Source organism: Petaurus breviceps, unplaced genomic scaffold, assembly GCF_028583685.1.
Source record: "Petaurus breviceps papuanus isolate PSGF00001 unplaced genomic scaffold, PetGlider_PUasm1.0 38, whole genome shotgun sequence".
NCBI classification, from domain to species: Eukaryota; Metazoa; Chordata; class Mammalia; order Diprotodontia; family Petauridae; genus Petaurus; species Petaurus breviceps.
This window is the reverse complement of record NW_027186304.1, coordinates 56,967,763-56,976,052: the sequence shown is the minus strand read 5'-3', so window position 1 is coordinate 56,976,052 and position 8,290 is coordinate 56,967,763. Positions and strand designations below refer to the sequence as shown.

General features: G+C 34.9%; 1 pseudogene; it reads left to right on the top strand.

Annotated features, from left to right (window-relative positions):
* The first annotated feature begins 2,450 nt into the window (after positions 1 to 2,450).
* LOC138170240 (dnaJ homolog subfamily A member 1 pseudogene) lies at positions 2,451 to 3,819 on the top strand (annotated as a pseudogene).
* Positions 3,820 to 8,290: the final 4,471 nt, after the last annotated feature.

The window sequence follows — 8,290 nt, the reverse complement described above, 5'->3', positions numbered from 1 at the left end:
CTTCCTCTCTCTCTCTCTCTCTCTCTCTCTCTCTCTCTCTCTCTCTGTCTCTCTCTCTCTCTGTCTCTGTCTCTCTTTCTCTCTCTCTCTTTTTCTTTCATCTTCTAGTACAGAATAACTAATAAGGAAATGTTTTATATGACTGTACTAATATAGCATAAATCTAATTACCTAGCATCTTAGGATAGGGGAAGGGAGTAGGGAGGGATAGATTTTGTAACCCAAAACTTTAAAAGAAAACAAAATGTCAAAAGTTATTTTAACGTGTAACAGGGAAAAGTAAAATAATTATATTAAAATGGTGACAAATGGTACCTCATATGAGTCTTAAAGAGGAGTTTGAAATGCTGAGTTGAGGAAGAATGTACTCCTGGCCAACCACAGGGGCACAGACAGGTGACAGAATTATGAGGGTATGTAACAGTTAGCAGTAGAATCTATTTGACGTGCCAGAAATAATAGGATAAAGAGTAGATTGCAAAAGATGTTTTATTTTATCCTAGATGCAATAGAGATCTGCTGAATATTTTTGGTCATGCGAGTCACACATCATAATGTATACATATCTGAGAGAGATGGAAGATAGAAGATAGAAGGTGATCCAAAAAATATCTTATTTAACTGGACCAGGAGGAAAGTATTGAAGAAAAGACCTAGGATATTGGCTATTTGAGTGAAGGGAAGAGAGTAAATGCCAGAGAATTTAGTGAGATAAATTGATAAGATCTGACAAATTACTAAATATGTGAGGTAAACCACAAGATAGAACCAAAAATAATATTATAAACCTGGCTGTAATGGAAAGTGGTAGTAACCTTCATGGAAGTAGGGAAGTTTGGATGAAGAATTATTTGGGAAATAAAGATATGAATCCCATTTTACACATTTTGAATCAAAAATTCCAATGGAGCACTCCAGATAGATAATTAATTCACTTGGTAAAAGAGAGAAAAGTTTTTTGTGGAAATGGAATTTTTCAGTTGAGTAATGTGTGTGTGTGTGTGTGTGTGTGAGACACATAAGATGTAAATGTATGTACACATACACATGTAATCATAAATATTGATTTCAACCAACAAAACAAAGAGATTGAGCACAAATTTCCATATAGTAACCTATATGTTGCATGAAATATGTCACTAAACACACTCATTATATAGCGTGCTTATAGAAGAGATACATTACCACTCAATATCAGTAATGGGAAGCATGCTGACCTTATCAAGGAAGCTGTGACCTATTTTGATTTTCATTGGCAACACTGAAATTATAAGTTTTGCAGAGATATGGAGATGTTTGCTCCTTTAACTGAATGTAATCAGATATGAAGATTTCAGGAAGTTCGTGGTTTGTTTGCTTTATTGTTTTAGTGGAGTATACTAAATTCTATTGGCACACAGTAGAACACTGTCTCACTCTCCCCTGTTGTCTGGACATAGAGAAAGAATGTGCTATTACCATGGCAATTGGTGTTGATCTCTTGATTTACATTGTTCCATACAAAATGAATTACTGAACTCCATGTTTCTTGATGTGCATTAGATACTCCCTACAGGTAAATTGACATGCAAAAGAGGATCCCAGGGATTCCTTCACAGAAATATGGAATTTTGTAGTTGGAAGGGACCTAATAGGCTATGTAGTCCAACTCCTATTAGAAAAAATAATCCTCACTCCAATGTACTCAATCAATGGTAACCCAGTCCCTGCTTGAAAATTTCAATGAGGAAGAACCAACTAGAGTAACAAATTTTCATTGGGATAGTTCTAATTATTAGTAAGGTATTTTACTTCTTTTCAACTTATATCCATCATTTTATAATCTACTCTTTTGATATAAACAGAACAAGTCAAATACCTCTCCTGCTTCACTGCCTTTTACACAATTAAAGATTACATGCCTCTTCAATTAGTCTTCTTTTAAGGTTAAAATCTCTAAACCCTTCAACAGCTCTTCAGAAAGAATAGATTCTAGGTCTTCACTATCATGTACCCTCTTTTGGGTACTCTTCATACATACCAGTTTATCAATAGTTTTCCTAAATTGTGATACCTAGATCTAAATACAATATCATAGATGTAGCATTTCTAGTAAACTTTGATCCCCTAGTGAACACTGATAATCACTCTTTTCCCCTAAATTTAAGACAAGAGTAAGTATGAATATGGCCTCAATCAAGGACATTAAATAGGTATTTTATGTCTATGAAGATGTAGCTTAAAATTCCAAATCCCAAAAGTAATTTTCTTTTAAAGAGTTGTGAACAAAGAATATAGAAGATCTCTAAGTCTTCTTCCATCTGTATATCTTTTTTTTTCTAATTTATACCTTTTTTTTTTAGTTTTCAACATCCATTTCCATAAGATTTTGAGTCACAAATTTTTCTCCATCTTTCACCTACTCCTCACCCAAACATGGCAAGCATATTGAATACCCTCTTCCTGGCGGAAATTTCCAGAAAACTCGGCGAGAAGCTGAGGGCAGCAGCTGCCGCAACTCCAGCTCCGCACACAAGAACTCGAACCCCCTCCCCCAATCTTCTTTTTCTTCCACTAGATCCCCTAACTGGCTTCTGGGCGGTCCCCCCACACCCTACCCCGGACGTGGGCATTTCGACACCGGGGGTACCGCGAGCGTCGCTCCCCGGCTATAAAAAATGGTGAAGGAAACTACTTACTATGATGTTTTGGGGGTAAAACCCAATGCCTCCCAGGAAGAACTAAAAAAGGCATACAGAAAACTAGCCTTAAAATATCACCCAGATAAGAATTCGAATAAAGGAGAAAAGTTCAAGCAAGTTTCTCAAGCTTATGAAGTGCTTTCTGATGCAAAGAAGAGAGAATTATATGACAAAGGTGGAGAACAAGCCATCAAAGAGGGTGGTTTTGGTGGTGGCTTTGGTTCTCCAATGGATATCTTTGATATGTTTTTTGGAGGAGGTGGACGAATGCAAAGGGAACGGAGAGGTAAAAATGTCGTTCATCAGTTGTCAGTGACCTTAGAAGATTTATATAATGGTGCAACGAGAAAACTTGCTTTGCAAAAGAATGTAATTTGTGATAAATGTGAAGGACGGGGCGGTAAGACAGGAGCTGTAGAATGCTGTCCCAATTGCAGAGGTACTAGAATGCAAATAAGAATTCATCAGATAGGACCTGGAATGGTCCAGCAAATTCCGTCAGTTTGCATGGAATGCCAAGGACATGGGGAATGAAGCAGCTCTAAAGATAGATGTAAAAGCTGTAATGGAAGGAAAATTGGTCCAGAGAATTAGATTCTGGAGGTTCATATTGACAAGGGTATGAAAGATGGTCAGAAGATAACATTCCATGGTGAAGGTGACCAGGAGCCAGGACATGAGCCAGGAGATATTATCATTGTTTTGGATCAGAAGGACAAAGCTATATTTACACGAGGTGGTGAGGACCTTTGCACATGTATGGATATCCAGTTGGTTGAAGTATTATGTGGCTTTCAGAAACCAATAACAACTCTTGATAATTGAACTATAGTCATTATTTCTCATCCTGGTCAGATTGTTAAACATGGAGATATTAAATGTGTGCTGAATGAAGGCATGTCCATTTATCGCCGACCTTATGAGAAAGGAATTCTAATAATTGAGTTCAAGGTAAATTTCCCAGAGAATGGCTTTCTTTCATCATACGAGCTATTTTTTGGGGGAAAATTACTGCCTGCAAAGGAAGGAAGTAGAAGAGACTGAAGATATAGATCAGGTAGAACTGGTGGACTTTGATCCATCTCAAGAAAGAAGACACCATTACAATGGAGAAGCTTGTGAGGATGAATTTTTTTGAAAATTTGTGGGTTCTGTAGCTCCAAAGTTTGTTTAGAGTCATATTTTATAGCAGTTTGAGGTGTTTACTTCTACACTGTCATCTTGGCTGTACCTTGTTGACTCATTTTTCATGATTTTCTGACATCATTCTCATTTCTCTTCCCAATTCTATTTGAAGGAATATGGAGATTGGATTTATTCTACATGGCCCTGGGGGGTACAAATATGAAAGATGTGGAATTTTCAGAGAAATAAATGTAGTTTATTTTAAAATGCATTTTATTGATATCATTTGTTTTGTTTTTGTATCACATTCATTTTTCACTGTATCTACCCCCCTTACCTATAAACAATTCTATACAACAAAGATTTTGGAAAATTCTTAATAAGCATAGCATTCTAAAAATGGAATCTTACATCTTAGTAGTTCTTTAAATTGCATGTGAAAAACCATTTATTTGGGGTAGAATTGAAAAAAAATTATCCTTTTTCAGATATGGATAGCTCAATAGACTCCAGAGGCTAATAAAAGGTGATCCTTTTTACAGTATTCAGGGTCAAATATGTATTATAATGTTGCTCAAAGCTTTCAGGGTAGTGGTGCTAGGGAACAGATAACCATTGAATTTCAAGTGTTGGTGAAATTTTCCCATGAGCACACCCACATTTAATTTAATTTAATTAGTTTCATTTAATTCCCCACATTTTTGTAGTTCACAGTTGGGTCTTAGGGAGATGATCTGTACCCATGGAAAAATACAAATGTATCCATTCCATATAAGAACTGAGTCCATACTTTTGATCTCATTAGTAAGCTTTAACCACCTAAGTTTATTCTTTCCACTTAAAATAAGAATTTAATTTTCTTTAATAGACATTTGCTAGACAGTTATGATGTATAGGGGGCATTTTCCCTAGTTTCTAGAGGTATTGTTGATCTGTTCCAATTATATCTGACTCTCCATTAACCTATTTGAGATTTTATTGGCAGAGATACTGGAGTAGTTTGTCATTTCCTTTTCTAGCTCATTTAACAAATGAGGAAACTAAGGAAAATAGACTTGTTCAGGGTCACATGGCTCATAAATATGTGATGCTGGATTGGAACTCAGGTTCTCCTCACACTAGGGCCAGCTCTCTATCGACTACACTACCTACAGGCAAAGGAAAAGCAACAGTTCCTTTCATCGCACAACATACAGTGTAGCAGGAGCAACCTGAAAGTCACTCCCTGATTTGAATTCTGATAGTATATTTGGTGTTGGAGGAAGCTTAATTATATAAAAGTTTTGGATTTTTTTTTCATTTTTTTTATTCTTATATACTCACCCAGTTATACTTAATCACCTATACTATATTTAATCAGTTTTTATTACATAATTATGTTTATTTAAACCAATTCATCTACAATGAAATCCTATGCTGCTTTACATATCAAACAGGCTCTATTATGTATAGATCATCATATGTGTCTTCACCCTTTTCCCCTCTCATCCTGATATCCTGATATGGAAAAAAGCTACCCACCTTTGAGATATATGTTTAGAAAATAACATTTTTGACTTAATTAACCTTCAGGAACACTGTGACATCTATTTACCTTCATAAGAGCTGATTTTCCTATAAATAAATGTTACATGGGACAAAATTCATATGTGATGCATTTAAAAAAATTGCCTCAATATTCTTTTACCTATTGGTATAATAATTGTACAAATAATGATTTATACTTGCTAAAATTTTAAGCTTTCAAAAGTCCTTTCCTCATAGCAACCCTGTGAAGTAGGTAGGACTAAGTTTAATATTGATCATTTGGTTATTTAAACATTTTTATCCTTATGTACAAATTACATATACAAGAAGACTCCTGAGCACAGAAAACTGCCACATAGGATACATTTGAGTTGATTAGAATCCTTGTTGGGATATCTTCAAGCTGTGCAAAGTGGAAGGATCTTCAATTGCTTTTTGCAAATGACTCTACTTCCTGGCAGCTGGCTAATTTTTGTCCCGATGATGCCTGTTTTGTCTTGGCTCCCATCTTTCAATGACATCATTTCACATGCTTGGGATTAGTGGCAAGAAACAGAAGCTTCAGCTGCCAATTTTTTAAAAAGCATTTCAAAGGCAAAAAAAAAACATTTAGACAGTCTGTGCAAAGTCTCAAGTGAGCTAAATTGCTTGTCCTTCTGGACAATCAGGCCCACATTCATCACATACCTTCGTGATTTCATTTTTAACCTATGCTTAAACTCTTTAGCCCATTATTTCTGGCCCTTTCTAAATCCACCATTTCCTCTCTTTTGTCTTAATCTGGGCATTCAGTCATGGAATCATGCAAATTTATTTTTTCTTGTCTGCATCTGGGTCCATTTTGTAAAAGTACATTTTAATAAGTTTTAAAGCTAGATATTGTATACTTACTTACTTGGTATGTTAAGACAATAGATTTTACAGTACTTATTGTCATCATTTTTTATTATTATGATACAGTGAAAATGTTGGTTTATTTTGTATAGAGACTCTGTCTAAATAAGTGAGAACTAAAAGATTATTAATATGCTTTATTTACAAGAACAGAAATGGTTACGACCATGCAGAGATGTAAGAAGAGTTGGCAAAAAGTATATAAACTGTTAGATGAGATAAAGTAGAAATAGAGTTAGTACCACATATATTGATATATACATTTATGCTCCTGCCCTCAGGATATCTCTGGAAGAAATTTCTCTCCCTGGCCCTGGTTTTTTTCAGGCTATGAACTTGAACTATGTACTGTTTACACATGGTTGATGCTGAATCAATAGTCATTGAATTGAATTACTTTCCCCTCCTTCTTCTGACTGTACCTTTTGATGTTCCCAACCTTGGCTTGGCAGACTGGAACTGATTTCCCTCTTTTTCTTTTCCCTTTGTCGTCTCACCCTGCATTCTGCCCTAAGTTGATTTTGACTCCTGATTATTTACTCTTTTTACCTAGATGATTGTTAGGAAATTTTGGACTCGGGATTGTGGGCAGTGACACTGAGCAGTCGTGCAGTCCTGGTTCAGCAGGAAGTATCAAATCTGAATTACTACATTCTGTATCTATTTAAAATGGAATTTTTCATTCTGTATTTTTCCTGGCAGGTTCTATGAGTCTTATTTGGAAATGCTGATTGAGAAATGTATGAATATTTTGTATAACAATGGAAGTATTGGAAGTGATGGAGCATTGTTGTGTTTTTAAATGGACAATTTGAAAAAGATACATAAAGAATTGTATATACTGCTATACATAGTGAAGTTAGCAGAAGCTTAAGAATCATTTATATTATATCAATATCGTAAAAATGCCAATTTTTTTGTTTCTTTTTTGGAGGAGGGGAAGGCAAGGCAATTGGAATTAAGTGACTGTCCCAAGCTCACACAATAAGTGTATCAAATGTCTGAGGCTGATTTCAACTTAGGTCCTCCTGACTCCAGGCCCAGGGTTCTATTCACTACATCACCTAGCTGCCCCCAAAATGATAATCTTTTTCAACAAAAAATTATAAATTGATGAAGAGTGAAATGAACAGAACCAGGGTAATAGTTTATCCAATAATAACCACACTGCTAAAATAAGCAACTTTGAAATATGTAATAATTTGGATCAGTATGATGACCATTCATGATACCAAAGGATTAAAAGTACATTATAATATGAATGTGAGAGAAAATACAGAACCATAAAGGGAATTTTTTTAGCTTAACCATATATATATATTTGTTACAAAAGAGAATTTTTCTCTCTTTTTCCTTATATGGTGGGAAGTGTGAGGGAAATAATACATATTTCTTTTTATTTAAAAAAATCACTTCAAAACAGAGGGTGGCATAGAGATATGTGATGAACTTTTTAGATGGAATCACTGTAGTATTAATTTTATTGAATTGTTTTACTTTGTTACAAGAGTACTCTTATGAACTACACATTTTGTTACATAAACATAAAACATGTATATTTTAAAAAAAGGTGGATCCAGTTCCATTGTGACATTAAATTAATTATTTAATACTTGTGTGTCTGGCATTGTTCTGGGTGTTATGGATCACTGATCACAGAATCATTAGCCCTAGAAGGAAGTTTGAAGGTCATCTGGTCCAACCCCCTCATTTTTATTACGATTGTCATTGGTCATAGTAATTATGATGATATGGATGATGATGATGATAGTTGTTGTGGTGGTGGTCATAGTGATGATGGTAATAACTAGCAAATTACATAGTACTTTAATGTTTAAAAAGTACTTCATTTGAAGAGTTATTCATGTATTCAAAATTTGAATAGCTGTAAGATGGCACTGTAGAGAGATAGGCTCAAACACTGAAAAGTAGATGTAATTAATATCCCTATTTTATAGATGGGGAAATTGAAGTGGACAGAAGTTAATTGACTCTCCCAGAGTCACAAAATTATTAAGAGTCTTGTGTCTTGGGGGAGGAGTCAAGATGGCAGAGTAGAAGCA